Raw genomic sequence first — 19,334 nt, forward strand, 5'->3', positions numbered from 1 at the left:
TTATGCAAGGTGTTTGGTCGTGATAAAGAAGAATACTCCCCGTCGGGGAATCGAACCCCGGTCTTCCGCGTGACAGGCGGAGATACTGTCCACTATACTAACGAGGACTGGTCATCACAGTTGCTTCTCTGGGTGGTGTGTTACTGTTGTCTATGCTCAACCGTTGAGACGTCACGTAATACTGGATATGCTTTCCATTAATGGAGTTATTATTATTTAAACCTTTTATTTTGGCCAAAGAGCTCACCCTGTCCTATGGAGGTATCCAAGGATTGTCTTGCTCACAGCAGAGCTACATGTGTTTGTTCAAGAACAGAGGACGTTTGGCAGCTTGTAACAAAATACCACAATAGGCTGGGCCACTTATCGAGCGTGGCTAAAAGAATTGGCTGTTTTGTCCAAGACAGCGGTGTGAATGTAAGTTTTACCAAGCACAAAAGGGTAGTGATGGGAGAAACAAAGCTTTGAACTGATTGCTTCGCAAAATTATTCACTGTTTCCAAGCGTTCGGAACGGAACACGCTAGTCAGAACAGTGAAAATCCCACAAAAAAAAAAGACTCAGGCCAAACATTCAAAAAACACCTTTTACAAACCTATTGCAAACGCTTTCTTGAAAGTAAAATCTTTCAAATGCAATTAGCTAAACATAATCAAGTGAGTCTTGAACGGCAGGTTGACTTTAACAGCGCCTTCCACGGTAAAGCCTGAGCTTATGCAAGGTGTTTGGTCGTGATAAAGAAGAAGACTAATCGAACCCCGGTCTTCCGCGTGACAGGCGGAGATACTGTCCACTATACTAACGAGGACTGGTCATCCCAATTGCTTCTCTGGGCGGTACGGTACTGTTGTCTATGCTCAACCGTTGAGACGTCACTTAATACTGGATATGCTTTCCATTAATGGAGTTATTATTATTTAAGCCTTTTATTTTGGCCAAGGAGCTCACCCTGTCCTATGGAGGTATCCACCCGCAATCCAAGGAGATGAAGGGTTTGTTCATTTAGCATCCAGGAAGTTCATAAAAATCTCATGCGAATACTACCACTGGTCTTCGACATACTATCGGATTCAGTGACATCCTCTTGGACAGGGTTTGCGGACATTTGGTGATGGGGCAGATTCTTTTTACATTTGCTCCTTCCTCTAATGGATATGGCTGTATTATTGTGTTTTTTTTTAAAGAAAATAAGCTGGATGGGAGGAGCCTGCACCAGACATTACCCTTGCTGAGCATGGTTGCATGTGCTTGCGACCACATTGTCCCAACGTCTCATGGGTACAGCTCGAGTTTCTCTTCATTCACGCATAAATCTTTCGCCTTTTACTAAAGATTTCCGTGGAGGGGAACATTTGCGAGTTTCTGATATTTTTGGATGCTCTGCTCACAGCAGAGCTACATGTGTTTGTTCAAGAACAGAGGACGTTTGGCAGCTTGTAACAAAGTACCACAATAGGCTGGGCCACAGATCGAGCGTGGCTAGAAGAATTGGCTGTTTTGTCCAAGACTGGAACTGGGTAGTCGTCAAACCATCCACACTTTCCCAGTTCACATCTTCGAGTCTTGTGTCAGCAGTGTGAATGTAAGTTTTACCAAGCACAAAAGGGTAGTGATGGGAGAAACAAAGCTTTGAACCGATTGTTTCGCAACATTATTCACTGTTTCCAAGCGTTCGGAACGCAACACACTGGTCAGAACAGTGAAAATGCAACAATAAAAAAAGACTCAGGCCAAACATTCAAAAAACACCTTTTACAAACCTATTGCAATAGCTTTCTTGAAAGTAAAATCTTTCAAATGCAATTAGCTAAACATAATCAAGTGAGTCTTGAACGACAGGTTGACTTTAACAGCGTCTTCCACGGTAAAGCCTGAGCTTATGCAAGGTGTTTGGTCGTGATAAAGAAGAAGACTAATCGAACCCCGGTCTTCCGGAGATACTGTCCACTATACTAACGAGGACTGGTCATCACAGTGGCTTCTCTGGGCGGTACGGTACTGTTGTCTATGCTCAACCGTTGAGACGTCACTTAATACTGGATATGCTTTCCATTAATGGAGTTATTATTATTTAAGCCTTTTATTTTGGCCAAGGAGCTCACCCTGTCCTATGGAGGTATCCACCCGCAATCCAAGGAGATGAAGGGTTTGTTCATTTAGCATCCAGGAAGTTCATAAAAATCTAATGCGAATACTACCACTGGTCTTCGACATACTATCGGATTCAGTGACATCCTCTTGGACAGGGTTTGCGGACATTTGGTGATGGGGCAGATTCTGTTTACATTTGCTCCTTCCTCTAATGGATATGGCTGTATTATTGTTTTTTTTTTAAAGAAAATAAGCTGGATGGGAGGAGCCTGCACCAGACATTACCCTTGCTGAGCATGGTTGCATGTGCTTGCGACCACATTGTCCCAACGTCTCATGGTTACAGCTCGAGTTTCTCTTCATTCACGCATAAATCTTTCGCCTTTTACTAAAGATTTCCGTGGAGGGGAACATTTGCGAGTTTCTGATATTTTTGGATGCTCTGCTCACAGCAGAGCTACATGTGTTTGTTCAAGAACAGAGGACGTTTGGCAGCTTGTAACAAAGTACCACAATAGGCTGGGCCACAGATCGAGCGTGGCTAAAAGAATTGGCTGTTTTGTCCAAGACAGCGGTGTGAATGTAAGTTTTACCAAGCACAAAAGGGTAGTGATGGGAGAAACAAAGCTTTGAACTGATTGCTTCGCAAAATTATTCACTGTTTCCAAGCGTTCGGAACGGAACACGCTGGTCAGAACAGTGAAAATCCCACAAAAAAAAGACTCAGGCCAAACATTCAAAAAACACCTTTTACAAACCTATTGCAAACGCTTTCTTGAAAGTAAAATCTTTCAAATGCAATTAGCTAAAAATAATCAAGCGAGTCTTGAACGGCAGGTTGACTTTAACAGCACCTTCCACGGTAAAGCCCGAGCTTATGCAAGGTGTTTGGTCGTGATAAAGAAGAATACTCCCCGTCGGGGAATCGAACCCCGGTCTTCCGCGTGACAGGCAGAGATACTGTCCACTATACTAACAAGGACTGGTCATCACAGTTGCTTCTCTGGGCGGTGTGTTACTGTTGTCTATGCTCAACCGTTGAGACGTCACGTAATACTGGATTTGCTTTCCATTAATGGAGTTATTATTATTAAAACCTTTTATTTTGGCCAAAGAGCTCACCCTGTCCTATGGAGGTATCCAAGGATTGTCTTGCTCACAGCAGAGCTACATGTGTTTGTTCAAGAACAGAGGACGTTTGGCAGCTTGTAACAAAGTACCACAATAGGTTGGGCCAGAGATTGAGCGTGGCTAAAAGAATTGGCTGTTTTGTCCAAGACTGGAACTTGGTAGTCGTCAAACCATCCACACAACCCAGTTCACAACTTCGAGTCTTGTGTCAGCAGTGTGAATGTAAGTTTTACCAAGCACAAAAGGGTAGTGATGGGAGAAACAAAGCTTTGAACCGATTGTTTCGCAACATTATTCACTGTTTCCAAGCGTTCGGAACGCAACACACTGGTCAGAACAGTGAAAATGCAACAAAAAAAAAAGACTCAGGCCAAACATTCAAAAAACACCTTTTACAAACCTATTGCAAACGCTTTCTTGAAAGTAAAATCTTTCAAATGCAATTAGCTAAACATAATCAAGTGAGTCTTGAACGGCAGGTTGACTTTAACAGCGCCTTCCACGGTAAAGCCTGAGCTTATGCAAGGTGTTTGGTCGTGATAAAGAAGAAGACTAATCGAACCCCGGTCTTCCGCATGACAGGCGGAGATACTGTCCACTATACTAACGAGGACTGGTCATCCCAATTGCTTCTCTGGGCGGTACGGTACTGTTGTCTATGCTCAACCGTTGAGACGTCACTTAATACTGGATATGCTTTCCATTAATGGAGTTATTATTATTTAAGCCTTTTATTTTGGCCAAGGAGCTCACCCTGTCCTATGGAGGTATCCACCCACAATCCAAGGAGATGAAGGGTTTGTTCATTTAGCATCCAGGAAGTTCATAAAAATCTCATGCGAATACTACCACTGGTCTTCGACATACTATCGGATTCAGTGACATCCTCTTGGACAGGGTTTGCGGACATTTGGTGATGGGGCAGATTCTTTTTACATTTGCTCCTTCCTCTAATGGATATGGCTGTATTATTGTTTTTTTTTTAAAGAAAATAAGCTGGATGGGAGGAGCCTGCACCAGACATTACCCTTGCTGAGCATGGTTGCATGTGCTTGGGACCACATTGTCCCAACGTCTCATGGTTACAGCTCGAGTTTCTCTTCATTCACGCATAAATCTTTCGCCTTTTACTAAAGATTTCCGTGGAGGGGAACATTTGCGAGTTTCTGATATTTTTGGATGCTCTGCTCACAGCAGAGCTACATGTGTTTGTTCAAGAACAGAGGACGTTTGGCAGCTTGTAACAAAGTACCACAATAGGCTGGGCCACAGATCGAGCGTGGCTAAAAGAATTGGCTGTTTTGTCCAAGACAGCGGTGTGAATGTAAGTTTTACCAAGCACAAAAGGGTAGTGATGGGAGAAACAAAGCTTTGAACTGATTGCTTCGCAAAATTATTCACTGTTTCCAAGCGTTCGGAACGGAACACGCTGGTCAGAACAGTGAAAATCCCACAAAAAAAAAGACTCAGGCCAAACATTCAAAAAACACCTTTTACAAACCTATTGCAAACGCTTTCTTGAAAGTAAAATCTTTCAAATGCAATTAGCTAAAAATAATCAAGCGAGTCTTGAACGGCAGGTTGACTTTAACAGCACCTTCCACTGTAAAGCCCGAGCTTATGCAAGGTGTTTGGTCGTGATAAAGAAGAATACTCCCCGTCGGGGAATCGAACCCCGGTCTAAAGCGTGACAGGCAGAGATACTGTCCACTATACTAACGAGGACTGGTCATCACTGTTGGTTCTCTGGGTGGTGTGTTACTGTTGTCTATGCTCAACCGTTGAGACGTCACTTAATACTAGATATGCTTTCCATTAATGGAGTTATTATTATTTAAACCTTTTATTTTGGCCAAAGAGCTCACCCTGTCCTATGGAGGTATCCAAGAATTGTCTTGCTCACAGCAGAGCTACATGTGTTTGTTCAAGAACAGAGGACGTTTGGCAGCTTGTAACAAAGTACCACAATAGGCTGGGCCACTTATCGAGCGTGGCTAAAAGAATTGGCTGTTTTGTCCAAGACAGCGGTGTGAATGTAAGTTTTACCAAGCACAAAAGGGTAGTGATGGGAGAAACAAAGCTTTGAACTGATTGCTTCGCAAAATTATTCACTGTTTCCAAGCGTTCGGAACGGAACACGCTAGTCAGAACAGTGAAAATCCCACAAAAAAAAAAGACTCAGGCCAAACATTCAAAAAACACCTTTTACAAACCTATTGCAAACGCTTTCTTGAAAGTAAAATCTTTCAAATGCAATCAGCTACAAATAATCAAGTGAGTCTTGAACGGCAGGTTGACTTTAACAGCGCCTTCCACGGTAAAGCCTGAGCTTATGCAAGGTGTTTGGTCGTGATAAAGAGGAAGACTAATCGAACCCCGGTCTTCCGCGTGACAGGCGGAGATACTGTCCACTATACTAACGAGGACTGGTCATCCCAATTGCTTCTCTGGGCGGTACGGTACTGTTGTCTATGCTCAACCGTTGAGACGTCACTTAATACTGGATATGCTTTCCATTAATGGAGTTATTATTATTTAAGCCTTTTATTTTGGCCAAGGAGCTCACCCTGTCCTATGGAGGTATCCACCCGCAATCCAAGGAGATGAAGGGTTTGTTCATTTAGCATCCAGGAAGTTCATAAAAATCTCATGCGAATAATACCACTGGTCTTCGACATACTATCGGATTCAGTGACATCCTCTTGGACAGGGTTTGCGGACATTTGGTGATGGGGCAGATTCTTTTTACATTTGCTCCGTCCTCTAATGGATATGGCTGTATTATTGTGTTTTTTTTTTAAGAAAAAAAGCTGGATGGGAGGAGCCTGCACCAGACATTACCCTTGCTGAGCATGGTTGCATGTGCTTGGGACCACATTGTCCTAACGTCTCATGGGTACAGCTTGAGTTTCTCTTCATTCACGCATAAATCTTTCGCCTTTTACTAAAGATTTCCGTGGAGGGGAACATTTGCGAGTTTCTGATATTTTTGGATGCTCTGCTCACAGCAGAGCTACATGTGTTTGTTCAAGAACAGAGGACATTTGGCAGCTTGTAACAAAGTACCACAATAGGCTGGGCCACAGATCGAGCGTGGCTAAAAGAATTGGCTGTTTTGTCCAAGACAGCGGTGTGAATGTAAGTTTTACCAAGCACAAAAGGGTAGTGATGGGAGAAACAAAGGTTTGAACTGATTGCTTCGCAAAATTATTCACTGTTTCCAAGCGTTCGGAACGGAACACGCTGGTCAGAACAGTGAAAATCCCACAAAAAAAAAGACTCAGGCCAAACATTCAAAAAACACCTTTTACAAACCTATTGCAAACGCTTTCTTGAAAGTAAAATCTTTCAAATGCAATCAGCTACAAATAATCAAGCGAGTCTTGAATGGCAGGTTGACTTTAACAGCACCTTCCACGGTAAAGCCCGAGCTTATGCAAGGTGTTTGGTCGTGATATAGAAGAATACTCCCCGTCGGGGAATCGAACCCCGGTCTTCCGCGTGACAGGCGGAGATACTGTCCACTATACTAACGAGGACTGGTCATCGCTGTTGGTTCTCTGGGCGGTGTGTTACTGTTGTCTATGCTCAACCGTTGAGACGTCACTTAATACTAGATATGCTTTCCATTAATGGAGTTATTATTATTTAAACCTTTTATTTTGGCCAAAGAGCTCACCCTGTCCTATGGAGGTATCCAAGAATTGTCTTGCTCACAGCAGAGCTGCATGTGTTTGTTCAAGAACAGAGGACGTTTGGCAGCTTGTAACAAAGTACCACAATAGGCTGGGCCACTTATCGAGCGTGGCTAAAAGAATTGGCTGTTTTGTCCAAGACAGCGGTGTGAATGTAAGTTTTACCAAGCACAAAAGGGTAGTGATGGGAGAAACAAAGCTTTGAACTGATTGCTTCGCAAAATTATTCACTGTTTCCAAGCGTTCGGAACGGAACACGCTAGTCAGAACAGTGAAAATCCCACAAAAAAAAAGACTCATGCCAAACATTCAAAAAACACCTTTTACAAACCTATTGCAAACGCTTTCTTGAAAGTAAAATCTTTCAAATGCAATTAGCTAAACATAATCAAGTGAGTCTTGAACGGCAGGTTGACTTTAACAGCGCCTTCCACGGTAAAGCCTGAGCTTATGCAAGGTGTTTGGTCGTGATAAAGAAGAAGACTAATCGAACCCCGGTCTTCCGCGTGACAGGCGGAGATACTGTCCACTATACTAACGAGGACTGGTCATCCCAATTGCTTCTCTGGGCGGTACGGTACTGTTGTCTATGCTCAACCGTTGAGACGTCACTTAATACTGGATATGCTTTCCATTAATGGAGTTATTATTATTTAAGCCTTTTATTTTGGCCAAGGAGCTCACCCTGTCCTATGGAGGTATCCACCCGCAATCCAAGGAGATGAAGGGTTTGTTCATTTAGCATCCAGGAAGTTCATAAAAATCTCATGCGAATACTACCACTGGTCTTCGACATACTATCGGATTCAGTGACATCCTCTTGGACAGGGTTTGCGGACATTTGGTGATGGGGCAGATTCTTTTTACATTTGCTCCGTCCTCTAATGGATATGGCTGTATTATTGTGTTTTTTTTTTAAGAAAAAAAGCTGGATGGGAGGAGCCTGCACCAGACATTACCCTTGCTGAGCATGGTTGCATGTGCTTGGGACCACATTGTCCTAACGTCTCATGGGTACAGCTCGAGTTTCTCTTCATTCACGCATAAATCTTTCGCCTTTTACTAAAGATTTCCGTGGATGGGAACATTTGCGAGTTTCTGATATTTTTGGATGCTCTGCTCACAGCAGAGCTACATGTGTTTGTTCAAGAACAGAGGACATTTGGCAGCTTGTAACAAAGTACCACAATAGGCTGGGCCACAGATCGAGCGTGGCTAAAAGAATTGGCTGTTTTGTCCAAGACAGCGGTGTGAATGTAAGTTTTACCAAGCACAAAAGGGTAGTGATGGGAGAAACAAAGGTTTGAACTGATTGCTTCGCAAAATTATTCACTGTTTCCAAGCGTTCGGAACGGAACACGCTGGTCAGAACAGTGAAAATCCCACAAAAAAAAAGACTCAGGCCAAACATTCAAAAAACACCTTTTACAAACCTATTGCAAACGCTTTCTTGAAAGTAAAATCTTTCAAATGCAATCAGCTACAAATAATCAAGCGAGTCTTGAATGGCAGGTTGACTTTAACAGCACCTTCCACGGTAAAGCCCGAGCTTATGCAAGGTGTTTGGTCGTGATATAGAAGAATACTCCCCGTCGGGGAATCGAACCCCGGTCTTCCGCGTGACAGGCGGAGATACTGTCCACTATACTAACGAGGACTGGTCATCGCTGTTGGTTCTCTGGGCGGTGTGTTACTGTTGTCTATGCTCAACCGTTGAGACGTCACTTAATACTAGATATGCTTTCCATTAATGGAGTTATTATTATTTAAACCTTTTATTTTGGCCAAAGAGCTCACCCTGTCCTATGGAGGTATCCAAGAATTGTCTTGCTCACAGCAGAGCTACATGTGTTTGTTCAAGAACAGAGGACGTTTGGCAGCTTGTAACAAAGTACCACAATAGGCTGGGCCACTTATCGAGCGTGGCTAAAAGAATTGGCTGTTTTGTCCAAGACAGCGGTGTGAATGTAAGTTTTACCAAGCACAAAAGGGTAGTGATGGGAGAAACAAAGCTTTGAACTGATTGCTTCGCAAAATTATTCACTGTTTCCAAGCGTTCGGAACGGAACACGCTAGTCAGAACAGTGAAAATCCCACACAAAAAAAAGACTCAGGCCAAACATTCAAAAAACACCTTTTACAAACCTATTGCAAACGCTTTCTTGAAAGTAAAATCTTTCAAATGCAATTAGCTAAACATAATCAAGTGAGTCTTGAACGGCAGGTTGACTTTAACAGCGCCTTCCACGGTAAAGCCTGAGCTTATGCAAGGTGTTTGGTCGTGATAAAGAAGAAGACTAATCGAACCCCGGTCTTCCGCGTGACAGGCGGAGATACTGTCCACTATACTAACGAGGACTGGTCATCCCAATTGCTTCTCTGGGCGGTACGGTACTGTTGTCTATGCTCAACCGTTGAGACGTCACTTAATACTGGATATGCTTTCCATTAATGGAGTTATTATTATTTAAGCCTTTTATTTTGGCCAAGGAGCTCACCCTGTCCTATGGAGGTATCCACCCGCAATCCAAGGAGATGAAGGGTTTGTTCATTTAGCATCCAGGAAGTTCATAAAAATCTCATGCGAATACTACCACTGGTCTTCGACATACTATCGGATTCAGTGACATCGTCTTGGACAGGGTTTGCGGACATTTGGTGATGGGGCAGATTCTTTTTACATTTGCTCCTTCCTCTAATGGATATGGCTGTATTATTGTGTTTTTTTTTAAAGAAAATAAGCTGGATGGGAGGAGCCTGCACCAGACATTACCCTTGCTGAGCATGGTTGCATGTGCTTGGGACCACATTGTCCCAACGTCTCATGGGTACAGCTTGAGTTTCTCTTCATTCACGCATAAATCTTTCGCCTTTTACTAAAGATTTCCGTGGAGGGGAACATTTGCGAGTTTCTGATATTTTTGGATGCTCTGCTCACAGCATAGCTACATGTGTTTGTTCAAGAACAGAGGACGTTTGGCAGCTTGTAACAAAGTACCACAATAGGCTGGGCCACAGATCGAGCGTGGCTAAAAGAATTGGCTGTTTTGTCCAAGACTGGAACTGGGTAGTCGTCAAACCATCCACACTTTCCCAGTTCACATCTTCGAGTCTTGTGTCAGCAGTGTGAATGTAAGTTTTACCAAGCACAAAAGGGTAGTGATGGGAGAAACAAAGCTTTGAACCGATTGTTTCGCAACATTATTCACTGTTTCCAAGCGTTCGGAACGCAACACACTGGTCAGAACAGTGAAAATGCAACAAAAAAAAAAGACTCAGGCCAAACATTCAAAAAACACCTTTTACAAACCTATTGCAATAGCTTTCTTGAAAGTAAAATCTTTCAAATGCAATTAGCTAAACATAATCAAGTGAGTCTTGAACGGCAGGTTGACTTTAACAGCGCCTTCCACGGTAAAGCCTGAGCTTATGCAAGGTGTTTGGTCGTGATAAAGAAGAAGACTAATCGAACCCCGGTCTTCCGACGTGACAGGCGGAGATACTGTCCACTATACTAACGAGGACTGGTCATCCCAATTGCTTCTCTGGGCGGTACGGTACTGTTGTCTATGCTCAACCGTTGAGACGTCACTTAATACTGGATATGCTTTCCATTAATGGAGTTATTATTATTTAAGCCTTTTATTTTGGCCAAGGAGCTCACCCTGTCCTATGGAGGTATCCACCCGCAATCCAAGGAGATGAAGGGTTTGTTCATTTAGCATCCAGGAAGTTCATAAAAATCTCATGCGAATACTACCACTGGTCTTCGACATACTATCGGATTCAGTGACATCCTCTTGGACAGGGTTTGCGGACATTTGGTGATGGGGCAGATTCTTTTTACATTTGCTCCTTCCTCTAATGGATATGGCTGTATTATTGTGATTTTTTTTAAAGAAAATAAGCTGGTTGGGAGGAGCCTGCACCAGACATTACCCTTGCTGAGCATGGTTGCATGTGCTTGGGACCACATTGTCCCAACGTCTCATGGGTACAGCTTGAGTTTCTCTTCATTCACGCATAAATCTTTCGCCTTTTACTAAAGATTTCCGTGGAGGGGAACATTTACGAGTTTCTGATATTTTTGGATGCTCTGCTCACAGCAGAGCTACATGTGTTTGTTCAAGAACAGAGGACATTTGGCAGCTTGTAACAAAGTACCACAATAGGCTGGGCCACAGATCAAGCGTGGCTAAAAGAATTGGCTGTTTTGTCCAAGACAGCGGTGTGAATGTAAGTTTTACCAAGCACAAAAGGGTAGTGATGGGAGAAACAAAGGTTTGAACTGATTGCTTCGCAAAATTATTCACTGTTTCCAAGCGTTCGGAACGGAACACGCTGGTCAGAACAGTGAAAATCCCACAAAAAAAAAGACTCAGGCCAAACATTCAAAAAACACCTTTTACAAACCTATTGCAAACGCTTTCTTGAAAGTAAAATCTTTCAAATGCAATCAGCTACAAATAATCAAGCGAGTCTTGAATGGCAGGTTGACTTTAACAGCACCTTCCACGGTAAAGCCCGAGCTTAGGCAAGGTGTTTGGTCATGATAAAGAAGAATACTCCCCGTCGGGGAATCAAACCCGGTCTTCCGCGTGACAGGCGGAGATACTGTCCACTATACTAACGAGGACTGGTCATCACTGTTGGTTCTCTGGGCGGTCTGTTACTGTTGTCTATGCTCAACCGTTGAGACGTCACTTAATACTAGATATACTTTCCATTAATGGAGTTATTATTATTTAAACCTTTTATTTTGGCCAAAGAGCTCACCCTGTCCTATGGAGGTATCCAAGAATTGTCTTGCTCACAGCAGAGCTACATGTGTTTGTTCAAGAACAGAGGACGTTTGGCAGCTTGTAACAAAGTACCACAATAGGCTGGGCCACTTATCGAGCGTGGCTAAAAGAATTGGCTGTTTTGTCCAAGACAGCGGTGTGAATGTAAGTTTTACCAAGCACAAAAGGGTAGTGATGGGAGAAACAAAGGTTTGAACTGATTGCTTCGCAAAATTATTCACTGTTTCCAAGCGTTCGGAACGGAACACGCTGGTCAGAACAGTGAAAATCCCACAAAAAAAAAGACTCAGGCCAAACATTCAAAAAACACCTTTTACAAACCTATTGCAAACGCTTTCTTGAAAGTAAAATCTTTCAAATGCAATCAGCTACAAATAATCAAGCGAGTCTTGAATGGCAGGTTGACTTTAACAGCACCTTCCACGGTAAAGCCCGAGCTTATGCAAGGTGTTTGGTCGTGATATAGAAGAATACTCCCCGTCGGGGAATCGAACCCCCGTCTTCCGCGTGACAGGCGGAGATACTGTCCACTATACTAACGAGGACTGGTCATCGCTGTTGGTTCTCTGGGCGGTGTGTTACTGTTGTCTATGCTCAACCGTTGAGACGTCACTTAATACTAGATATGCTTTCCATTAATGGAGTTATTATTATTTAAACCTTTTATTTTGGCCAAAGAGCTCACCCTGTCCTATGGAGGTATCCAAGAATTGTCTTGCTCACAGCAGAGCTACATGTGTTTGTTCAAGAACAGAGGACGTTTGGCAGCTTGTAACAAAGTACCACAATAGGCTGGGCCACTTATCGAGCGTGGCTAAAAGAATTGGCTGTTTTGTCCAAGACAGCGGTGTGAATGTAAGTTTTACCAAGCACAAAAGGGTAGTGATGGGAGAAACAAAGCTTTGAACTGATTGCTTCGCAAAATTATTCACTGTTTCCAAGCGTTCGGAACGGAACACGCTAGTCAGAACAGTGAAAATCCCACAAAAAAAAAAGACTCAGGCCAAACATTCAAAAAACACCTTTTACAAACCTATTGCAAACGCTTTCTTGAAAGTAAAATCTTTCAAATGCAATTAGCTAAACATAATCAAGTGAGTCTTGAACGGCAGGTTGACTTTAACAGCGCCTTCCACGGTAAAGCCTGAGCTTATGCAAGGTGTTTGGTCGTGATAAAGAAGAAGACTAATCGAACCCCGGTCTTCCGCGTGACAGGCGGAGATACTGTCCACTATACTAACGAGGACTGGTCATCCCAATTGCTTCTCTGGGCGGTACGGTACTGTTGTCTATGCTCAACCGTTGAGACGTCACTTAATACTGGATATGCTTTCCATTAATGGAGTTATTATTATTTAAGCCTTTTATTTTGGCCAAGGAGCTCACCCTGTCCTATGGAGGTATCCACCCGCAATCCAAGGAGATGAAGGGTTTGTTCATTTAGCATCCAGGAAGTTCATAAAAATCTCATGCGAATACTACCACTGGTCTTCGACATACTATCGGATTCAGTGACATCCTCTTGGACAGGGTTTGCGGACATTTGGTGATGGGGCAGATTCTTTTTACATTTGCTCCGTCCTCTAATGGATATGGCTGTATTATTGTGTTTTTTTTTTAAGAAAAAAAGCTGGATGGGAGGAGCCTGCACCAGACATTACCCTTGCTGAGCATGGTTGCATGTGCTTGGGACCACATTGTCCTAACGTCTCATGGGTACAGCTCGAGTTTCTCTTCATTCACGCATAAATCTTTCGCCTTTTACTAAAGATTTCCGTGGAGGGGAACATTTGCGAGTTTCTGATATTTTTGGATGCTCTGCTCACAGCAGAGCTACATGTGTTTGTTCAAGAACAGAGGACATTTGGCAGCTTGTAACAAAGTACCACAATAGGCTGGGCCACAGATCGAGCGTGGCTAAAAGAATTGGCTGTTTTGTCCAAGACAGCGGTGTGAATGTAAGTTTTACCAAGCACAAAAGGGTAGTGATGGGAGAAACAAAGGTTTGAACTGATTGCTTCGCAAAATTATTCACTGTTTCCAAGCGTTCGGAACGGAACACGCTGGTCAGAACAGTGAAAATCCCACAAAAAAAAAGACTCAGGCCAAACATTCAAAAAACACCTTTTACAAACCTATTGCAAACGCTTTCTTGAAAGTAAAATCTTTCAAATGCAATCAGCTACAAATAATCAAGCGAGTCTTGAATGGCAGGTTGACTTTAACAGCACCTTCCACGGTAAAGCCCGAGCTTAGGCAAGGTGTTTGGTCGTGATAAAGAAGAATACTCCCCGTCGGGGAATCGAACCCCGGTCTTCCGCGTGACAGGCGGAGATACTGTCCACTATACTAACGAGGACTGGTCATCACTGTTGGTTCTCTGGGCGGTGTGTTACTGTTGTCTATGCTCAACCGTTGAGACGTCACTTAATACTAGATATGCTTTCCATTAATGGAGTTATTATTATTTAAACCTTTTATTTTGGCCAAAGAGCTCACCCTGTCCTATGGAGGTATCCAAGGATTGTCTTGCTCACAGCAGAGCTACATGTGTTTGTTCAAGAACAGAGGACGTTTGGCAGCTTGTAACAAAGTACCACAATAGGTTGGGCCAGAGATTGAGCGTGGCCAAAAAGAATTGGCTGTTTTGTCCAAGACTGGAACTTGGTAGTCGTCAAACCATCCACACTTTCCCAGTTCACAACTTCGAGTCTTGTGTCAGCAGTGTGAATGTAAGTTTTACCAAGCACAAAAGGGTAGTGATGGGAGAAACAAAGCTTTGAACCGATTGTTTCGCAACATTATTCACTGTTTCCAAGCGTTCGGAACGCAACACACTGGTCAGAACAGTGAAAATGCAACAACAACAAAAAGACTCAGGCCAAACATTCAAAAAACACCTTTTACAAACCTATTGCAATAGCTTTCTTGAAAGTAAAATCTTTCAAATGCAATTAGCTAAACATAATCAAGTGAGTCTTGAACGGCAGGTTGACTTTAACAGCGCCTTCCACGGTAAAGCCTGAGCTTATGCAAGGTGTTTGGTCGTGATAAAGAAGAAGACTAATCGAACCCCGGTCTTCCGCGTGACAGGCGGAGATACTGTCCACTATACTAACGAGGACTGGTCATCACAGTTGCTTCTCTGGGCGGTGTGTTACTGTTGTCTATGCTCAACCGTTGAGACGTCACATAATACTGGATATGCTTTCCATTAATGGAGTTATTATTATTTAAACCTTTTATTTTGGCCAAAGAGCTCACCCTGTCCTATGGAGGTATCCAAGGATTGTCTTGCTCACAGCAGAGCTACATGTGTTTGTTCAAGAACAGAGGACGTTTGGCAGCTTGTAACAAAGTACCACAATAGGTTGGGCCAGAGATTGAGCGTGGCTAAAAGAATTGGCTGTTTTGTCCAAGACTGGAACTTGGTAGTCGTCAAACCATCCACACTTTCCCAGTTCACAACTTCGAGTGTTGTGTCAGCAGTGTGAATGTAAGTTTTACCAAGCACAAAAGGGTAGTGATGGGAGAAACAAAGCTTTGATCAGATTGTTTCGCAACATTATTCACTGTTTCCAAGCGTTCGGAACGCAACACACTGGTCAGAACAGTGAAAATGCAACAAAAAAAAAAGACTCAGGCCAAACATTCAAAAAACACCTTTTACAAACCTATTGCAAACGCTTTCTTGAAAGTAAAATCTTTCAAATGCAATTAGCTAAACATAATCAAGTGAGTCTTGAACGGCAGGTTGACTTTAACAGCGCCTTCCACGGTAAAGCCTGAGCTTATGCAAGGTGTTTGGTCGTGATAAAGAAGAAGACTAATCGAACCCCGGTCTTCCGCGTGACAGGCGGAGATACTGTCCACTATACTAACGAGGACTGGTCATCCCAATTGCTTCTCTGGGCGGTACGGTACTGTTGTCTATGCTCAACCGTTGAGACGTCACTTAATACTGGATATGCTTTCCATTAATGGAGTTATTATTATTTAAGCCTTTTATTTTGGCCAAGGAGCTCACCCTGTCCTATGGAGGTATCCACCCGCAATCCAAGGAGATGAAGGGTTTGTTCATTTAGCATCCAGGAAGTTCATAAAAATCTCATGCGAATACTACCACTGGTCTTCGACATACTATCGAATTCAGTGACATCCTCTTGGACAGGGTTTGCGGACATTTGGTGATGGGGCAGATTCTTTTTACATTTGCTCCTTCCTCTAATGGATATGGCTGTATTATCGTGTTTTTTTTTAAAGAAAATAAGCTGTATGGGAGGAGCCTGCACCAGACATTACCCTTGCTGAGCATGGTTGCATGTGCTTGCGACCACATTGTCCCAACGTCTCATGGGTACAGCTCGAGTTTCTCTTCATTCACGCATAAATCTTTCGCCTTTTACTAAAGATTTCCGTGGAGGGGAACATTTGCGAGTTTCTGATATTTTTGGATGCTCTGCTCACAGCAGAGCTACATGTGTTTGTTCAAGAACAGAGGACGTTTGGCAGCTTGTAACAAAGTACCACAATAGGCTGGGCCACAGATCGAGCGTGGCTAAAAGAATTGGCTGTTTTGTCCAAGACAGCGGTGTGAATGTAAGTTTTACCAAGCACAAAAGGGTAGTGATGGGAGAAACAAAGCTTTGAACCGATTGTTTCGCAACATTATTCACTGTTTCCAAGCGTTCGGAACGCAACACACTGGTCAGAACAGTGAAAATGCAACAAAAAAAAAAGACTCAGGCCAAACATTCAAAAAACACCTTTTACAAACCTATTGCAAACGATTTCTTGAAAGTAAAATCTTTTAAATGCAATTAGCTAAACATAATCAAGTGAGTCTTGAACGGCAGGTTGACTTTAACAGCGCCTTCCACGGTAAAGCCTGAGCTTATGCAAGGTGTTTGGTCGTGATAAAGAAGAAGACTAATCGAACCCCGGTCTTCCGCGTGACAGGCGGAGATACTGTCCACTATACTGACGAGGACTGGTCATCCCAATTGCTTCTCTGGGCGGTACGGTACTGTTGTCTATGCTCAACCGTTGAGACGTCACTTAATACTGGATATGCTTTCCATTAATGGAGTTATTATTATTTAAGCCTTTTGTTTTGGCCAAGGAGCTCACCCTGTCCTATGGAGGTATCCACCCGCAATCCAAGGAGATGAAGGGTTTGTTCATTTAGCATCCAGGAAGTTCATAAAAATCTCATGCGAATACTACCACTGGTCTTCGACATACTATCGGATTCAGTGACATCCTCTTGGACAGGGTTTGCGGACATTTGGTGATGGGGCAGATTCTTTTTACATTTGCTCCTTCCTCTAATGGATATGGCTGTATTATTGTGTTTTTTTTAAAGAAAAAAAGCTGGATGGGAGGAGCCTGCACCAGACATTACCGTTGCTGAGCATGGTTGCATGTGCTTGGGACCACATTGTCCCAACGTCTCATGGGTACAGCTCGAGTTTCTCTTCATTCACGCATAAATGTTTCGCCTTTTACTAAAGATTTCCGTGGAGGGGAACATTTGCGAGTTTCTGATATTTTTGGATGCTCTGCTCACAGCAGAGCTACATGTGTTTGTTCAAGAACAGAGGACATTTGGCAGCTTGTAACAAAGTACCACAATAGGCTGGGCCACAGATCGAGCGTGGCTAAAAGAATTGGCTGTTTTGTCCAAGACAGCGGTGTGAATGTAAGTTTTACCAAGCACAAAAGGGTAGTGATGGGAGAAACAAAGCTTTGAACTGATTGCTTCGCAAAATTATTCACTGTTTCCAAGCGTTCGGAACGGAACACGCTGGTCAGAACAGTGAAAATCCCACAAAAAAAAAGACTCAGGCCAAACATTCAAAAAACACCTTTTACAAACCTATTGCAAACGCTTTCTTGAAAGTAAAATCTTTCAAATGCAATCAGCTACAAATAATCAACGAGTCTTGAACGGCAGGTTGACTTTAACAGCACCTTCCACGGTAAAGCCCGAGCTTATGCAAGGTGTTTGGTCGTGATAAAGAAGAATACTCCCCGTCGGGGAATCGAACCCCGGTCTTCCGCGTGACAGGCGGAGATACTGTCCACTATACTAACGAGGACTGGTCATCACTGTTGGTTCTCTGGGTGGTGTGTTACTGTTGTCTATGCTCAACCGTTGAGACGTCACTTAATACTAGATATGCTTTCCATTAATGGAGTTATTATTATTTAAACCTTTTATTTTGGCCAAAGAGCTCACCCTGTCCTATGGAGGTATCCAAGAATTGTCTTGCTCACAGCAGAGCTACATGTGTTTGTTCAAGAACAGAGGACGTTTGGCAGCTTGTAACAAAGTACCACAATAGGCTGGGCCACTTATCGAGCGTGGCTAAAAGAATTGGCTGTTTTGTCCAAGACAGCGGTGTGAATGTAAGTTTTACCAAGCACAAAAGGGTAGTGATGGGAGAAACAAAGCTTTGAACTGATTGCTTCGCAAAATTATTCACTGTTTCCAAGCGTTCGGAACGGAACACGCTAGTCAGAACAGTGAAAATCCCACAAAAAAAAAAGACTCAGGCCAAACATTCAAAAAACACCTTTTACAAACCTATTGCAAACGCTTTCTTGAAAGTAAAATCTTTCAAATGCAATTAGCTAAACATAATCAAGTGAGTCTTGAACGGCAGGTTGACTTTAACAGCGCCTTCCACGGTAAAGCCTGAGCTTATGCAAGGTGTTTGGTCGTGATAAAGAAGAAGACTATTCGAACCCCGGTCTTCCGCGTGACAGGCGGAGATACTGTCCACTATACTAACGAGGACTGGTCATCCCAATTGCTTCTCTGGGCGGTACGGTACTGTTGTCTATGCTCAACCGTTGAGACGTCACTTAATACTGGATATGCTTTCCATTAATGGAGTTATTATTATTTAAGCCTTTTATTTTGGCCAAGGAGCTCACCCTGTCCTATGGAGGTATCCACCCGCAATCCAAGGAGATGAAGGGTTTGTTCATTTAGCATCCAGGAAGTTCATAAAAATCTCATGCGAATACTACCACTGGTCTTCGACATACTATCGGATTCAGTGACATCCTCTTGGACAGGGTTTGCGGACATTTGGTGATGGGGCAGATTCTTTTTACATTTGCTCCTTCCTCTAATGGATATGGCTGTATTATTGTGTTTTTTTTTAAAGAAAATAAGATGGATGGGAGGAGCCTGCACCAGACATTACCCTTGCTGAGCATGGTTGCATGTGCTCACAGCAGAGCTACATGTGTTTGTTCAAGAACAGAGGACGCTTGGCAGCTTGTAACAAAGTACCACAATAGGCTGGGCCACAGATCGAGCGTGGCTAAAAGAATTGGCTGTTTTGTCCAAGACTGGAACTGGGTAGTCGTCAAACCATCCACACTTTCCCAGTTCACATCTTCGAGTCTTGTGTCAGCAGTGTGAATGTAAGTTTTACCAAGCACAAAAGGGTAGTGATGGGAGAAACAAAGCTTTGAACCGATTGTTTCGCAACATTATTCACTGTTTCCAAGCGTTCGGAACGCAACACACTGGTCAGAACAGTGAAAATGCAACAAAAAAAAAAGACTCAGGCCAAACATTCAAAAAACACCTTTTACA

General features: G+C 43.1%; 15 non-coding genes across 15 annotated transcripts; 10 read left to right on the forward strand and 5 right to left on the reverse strand.

Annotated features, from left to right (window-relative positions):
• Positions 1-35: 35 nt before the first annotated feature.
• On the reverse strand, positions 36-107 carry trnad-guc (transfer RNA aspartic acid (anticodon GUC)). Its single transcript has one exon. It is a non-coding gene; the product is annotated as a tRNA-Asp (tRNA).
• Positions 108-1,282: 1,175 nt separating this feature from the next.
• On the forward strand, positions 1,283-1,397 carry LOC143730232 (U5 spliceosomal RNA). Its single transcript, XR_013200448.1, has one exon. It is a non-coding gene; the product is annotated as a U5 spliceosomal RNA (small nuclear RNA).
• Positions 1,398-2,435: 1,038 nt separating this feature from the next.
• LOC143730233 (U5 spliceosomal RNA) lies at positions 2,436-2,550 on the forward strand. Its single transcript, XR_013200449.1, has one exon. It is a non-coding gene; the product is annotated as a U5 spliceosomal RNA (small nuclear RNA).
• A 1,758-nt stretch (positions 2,551-4,308) lies between these two features.
• LOC143730234 (U5 spliceosomal RNA) lies at positions 4,309-4,423 on the forward strand. The gene has a single exon (XR_013200450.1). It is a non-coding gene; the product is annotated as a U5 spliceosomal RNA (small nuclear RNA).
• A 1,699-nt stretch (positions 4,424-6,122) lies between these two features.
• LOC143730297 (U5 spliceosomal RNA) lies at positions 6,123-6,237 on the forward strand. Its single transcript, XR_013200507.1, has one exon. It is a non-coding gene; the product is annotated as a U5 spliceosomal RNA (small nuclear RNA).
• Positions 6,238-6,689: 452 nt separating this feature from the next.
• On the reverse strand, positions 6,690-6,761 carry trnad-guc (transfer RNA aspartic acid (anticodon GUC)). The gene has a single exon. It is a non-coding gene; the product is annotated as a tRNA-Asp (tRNA).
• A 1,174-nt stretch (positions 6,762-7,935) lies between these two features.
• Positions 7,936-8,050, forward strand: LOC143730325 (U5 spliceosomal RNA). The gene has a single exon (XR_013200532.1). It is a non-coding gene; the product is annotated as a U5 spliceosomal RNA (small nuclear RNA).
• A 452-nt stretch (positions 8,051-8,502) lies between these two features.
• trnad-guc (transfer RNA aspartic acid (anticodon GUC)) lies at positions 8,503-8,574 on the reverse strand. The gene has a single exon. It is a non-coding gene; the product is annotated as a tRNA-Asp (tRNA).
• Positions 8,575-9,749: 1,175 nt separating this feature from the next.
• On the forward strand, positions 9,750-9,864 carry LOC143729818 (U5 spliceosomal RNA). The gene has a single exon (XR_013200080.1). It is a non-coding gene; the product is annotated as a U5 spliceosomal RNA (small nuclear RNA).
• Positions 9,865-10,915: 1,051 nt separating this feature from the next.
• On the forward strand, positions 10,916-11,030 carry LOC143730267 (U5 spliceosomal RNA). The gene has a single exon (XR_013200479.1). It is a non-coding gene; the product is annotated as a U5 spliceosomal RNA (small nuclear RNA).
• Positions 11,031-13,439: 2,409 nt separating this feature from the next.
• Positions 13,440-13,554, forward strand: LOC143730235 (U5 spliceosomal RNA). Its single transcript, XR_013200451.1, has one exon. It is a non-coding gene; the product is annotated as a U5 spliceosomal RNA (small nuclear RNA).
• A 452-nt stretch (positions 13,555-14,006) lies between these two features.
• On the reverse strand, positions 14,007-14,078 carry trnad-guc (transfer RNA aspartic acid (anticodon GUC)). Its single transcript has one exon. It is a non-coding gene; the product is annotated as a tRNA-Asp (tRNA).
• Positions 14,079-16,080: 2,002 nt separating this feature from the next.
• On the forward strand, positions 16,081-16,195 carry LOC143730236 (U5 spliceosomal RNA). The gene has a single exon (XR_013200452.1). It is a non-coding gene; the product is annotated as a U5 spliceosomal RNA (small nuclear RNA).
• Positions 16,196-17,182: 987 nt separating this feature from the next.
• Positions 17,183-17,297, forward strand: LOC143730390 (U5 spliceosomal RNA). Its single transcript, XR_013200591.1, has one exon. It is a non-coding gene; the product is annotated as a U5 spliceosomal RNA (small nuclear RNA).
• Positions 17,298-17,748: 451 nt separating this feature from the next.
• On the reverse strand, positions 17,749-17,820 carry trnad-guc (transfer RNA aspartic acid (anticodon GUC)). Its single transcript has one exon. It is a non-coding gene; the product is annotated as a tRNA-Asp (tRNA).
• Between the last annotated feature and the right edge of the window lie 1,514 nt (positions 17,821-19,334).

Source organism: Siphateles boraxobius, unplaced genomic scaffold (assembly GCF_051911475.1).
Source record: "Siphateles boraxobius isolate OS27281-9 unplaced genomic scaffold, OSU_SipBor_1 8, whole genome shotgun sequence".
Taxonomy (NCBI): Eukaryota; Metazoa; Chordata; class Actinopteri; order Cypriniformes; family Leuciscidae; genus Siphateles; species Siphateles boraxobius.